Below are 3,403 nucleotides of genomic sequence, written 5' to 3'. Positions count from 1 at the left end.
TGTGTGTGTTTGTGTGTCTGTGTTTGTCCCCTTCCCCCAACATCGCTTGACAACCGATGCTGGTGTGTTTACGCCCCCGTAACGTAGCGGTTCGGCAAAAGAGACCGTTAGAATAAGTACTAGGCTTACAAAGAATAAGTCCTGGGATCGATTTGCTCGACTAAAGGCGGTGCTCCAGCATGGCCGCAGTCAAATGACTGAAACAAGTAAAAGAGTAAAAGAATATATTTTTTGTAATATATTCTTAAGAAATTTAGTGCCTATAGAAATTTAGATTGGCGACCACTAGCGTAGCTGGGGGGAGGGGAGAGCCACCCCCAGGTGGCACTTTTAAAGGGACGGCACTTTTGGGTCAGCTTCAGGCAATATGTGTTTTTTTTTGTGGGGTCCGGGGGCGGCAAATGGAAGGGCCGCCTCGGGCGGCATACACTCTAGCTACACTAGTGCTGGCAACTACATCGAGGAAGAAATAATTAATAACACTTAAAATTGTTACATTTACTTTAAATTGAAATTTAATTAATGAAATGTGAAAAATTTCGTTGCACAACTGCAACCTGGTCACTGACGTAGTTCCACTACAGAGTCGACAAAGTTGTAGTGGATCTGTGTTCATGAGCAGGACGCAGAGGTGTGACGAAAATCCTGATATCTTTTATACTTGACTTGTTTCAGTCATTGGACTGCAGCTATGTCAGGAGACTGCATTGATAGGTTTAGTCGAACAAATCGACCCTCAGTACCGATCTTCTTTTTTGTCTGGTACTTATTTTATCGGCCTGTTTTGCCAAACTGCCAAGTTACGAGGACATAGACAAACCAACACCGGTTGACAAGTGGTGGTAGAGACATCTCTCCCTCTCTCACATGCACACATACAAACACACACAAAAAGGAATGCGCGCGCACACACACATACACACACACACACACTCACACGACAGGCTCCCACACATTTTCCGGTGACCAGATTCACTCATAAGACAATGGTCGGCACGTGGCTAAAATAGAAAAAATCTGGCCCAAGGTGCCGTGCAATGGGATTGAACCCAAGACAAGGTAGCTACGAAATGAACTTATCAACCTTATCCAGCTTCCCTTATTCTTCAAAGGGGCCATATGGTTCCTGGCTGAAAACCACTGATCTAAACCATCCTTACTTCACTTGGCAGACCTTGAAGAGTGGGAGGGCATGTCATTTATGAGGCCGCGAATAGTGACGAAAGCAATTTAACAAACAACCGGTTGATTGGCTAGTATTTAACCGATTGGTTAGATATTTAACCGATTGACTCACAATAAAGAAGTAATAATGTACCAGTGCGTTTATTTATTATTATTGGTGTAGTAATGACCCGCCCAAGACACAACAAGACTATCCTAAGTTTTCTCATGTATCACTATTTCCCAAACAGTCTAAATTGCAGAGTTCTACCAGCCTGGCCAGAGACTGTTAAAACTGAAGCAATTAGATTGCAGAAGAGCCAAATTAACAACACACAAAGCTGCCAAATTCACTTTAAATTTGAATCAATTTCATGGGCTGTAGTTTCAGTAACTTGGGCAAATGTTTTCTACAATGGACCCGGGTAAACCAAAACCGATTGTGAGTGAATTTGATTGATGAAAAGAGTGTAGAAGCCCACTGTATATATGTGTATGCGTGTGTATTTTTCATGTAACGCAAGGAAGCTGTGCACGTTTACCGGGATTTTCGACTCGAGTCAAATATAACAAACCATTCCAAATCGTTGTTAGAGTATCTGCATCAGTGGAGTCTGGACCGGCTTGTTTGTATCGGCACCGAGTCGTCTAAGTTATAATAAGGAAGTCAAACCACAAAAAATGATATCTTGAAATCATTTAATATGTACCTTTCGGGTCTGTGTAATATATAATAGGAAATACATCCATGACGTAAGACCATGCACACACATATATTCGCAAGATGTCTCTAAAATATAATGCCTACAATACGTATGGCTTGAGAGTTCTATCTCGTTGTAGGTACAACGCACACCTGATGGACCGCTGATAAAGACCAAGGTTTAGACTCAACTTTGACATGGAGTATGTGAGTTTCTAAATGAGCTGTATATGGATGAATTGCCGATTTCAGCATTTTTAGTTTTACCTTCTTAGAATTGAATTATTTGACCTACAACTGAAAATTCCTGAGACATATCAGCGCCAAACAGGACAAATTTGCTAACCAGACAGAGCACCAGGATAGAACTGTCTCACCAGGACAGTCACAGTCAGCCAAGATGTGTGGTAAACCTATTTTAGACGAACGAGTAGTGTAGTAGTCATGATTTTTACGAGTTCTCCCGAGGTGGTTAAGTCGATGCAGTTAATATTAATTTGAGCTGTTGTAGGTTTAATACATGTGGTGATGGTGAAGATCTTGAGCTGAATTCAAGATGGCTGTATTTATATGCAAGGAGGATAAGTAAAAGGCTTTTTTCGGAGGTGGGGTCAAGAAATAGTCGGGATAAGTGGAAGAGATTAGAATGTTTCAAATACATTTGAACGGAGATGGTATGCAGCCCACTAGCAAAGAGAATGAGAAAATGTGACTCTTACAGAGGAAGAAGAAACAACACTGCATTGTAATTGCTGTAATGTACTGGTGAGTAAATTTTATGTAAATCCTATAGTAGATGTGGTCAATAATATTTAGATGTGTAGAGGTAGTGCCGCTTTAGATAAGCAGTCCTGGTAAGGACCATGTATATATTTTGTAAAAGACCAGCAACTGTTATAGGGCTGAAGTATTTTATGACCTGGAAAAAGAAGCCTAATCTTTGGTAATGATGGCCGCTGTTATCCGAGTTTGCGAGACGTAGTAGTTTTCTCAGCAGAACGAAAGGGTTTTAGCTTGTGTTGTTCTTGGCTATGAAGTGTAGAACTCCACGAGTGTTTGTTTGCCTCTTTCATTAACATTTATTTAATGAACTACACTGTCTTTATTTCAAATAATTTTGAAAATAACGAAGAATTAGTAAAATAACTGTCATTATTAAGCTGGTATTTGTAACATGAATTAGGATAAAATTTTAAAGGGAAATTTCAGTTTCTATCATTTTGAATCGGAAGTTTGTATTGTAGAATCAAGGGTGATCTCAGATGGTTTGGTATTAAAAAGTTAAAATGACTGTGTTTTGATATTGTTGAAGGAAACTAGATTATCATGTCCTTACTGGAGAATGCTTCTGAGCTCTCTCTTTATGGAAGTATAATATAAGTTGTGTGTGGCCTCAAAGATGTGGATGACGACTGTGATGATAGCCAGTACTGTCCGTGTAAGAATTGTAGAAATAAAGAACTGAAAGAAAGATGGCGATATCTTGGGAGTATGCTAGAGTTGGATAAGAGAGAGTGAGTGAGAGAGAGAGAGAGA

At 40.0% G+C, this 3,403-nt stretch overlaps 1 protein-coding gene across 5 annotated transcripts in view; it reads right to left on the bottom strand.

Annotated features, from left to right (window-relative positions):
• The window catches only part of LOC106883437 (uncharacterized), a 155,399-nt gene that overhangs the window by 69,494 nt on the left and 82,502 nt on the right, over positions 1–3,403 (bottom strand). The window lies entirely within an intron of this gene.

Source organism: Octopus bimaculoides, chromosome 4 (assembly GCF_001194135.2).
Source record: "Octopus bimaculoides isolate UCB-OBI-ISO-001 chromosome 4, ASM119413v2, whole genome shotgun sequence".
Classification (NCBI taxonomy): domain Eukaryota; kingdom Metazoa; phylum Mollusca; class Cephalopoda; order Octopoda; family Octopodidae; genus Octopus; species Octopus bimaculoides.
The sequence above is the reverse complement of the archived record's forward strand: the minus strand, read 5'-3'. Positions and strand labels throughout refer to the sequence as shown.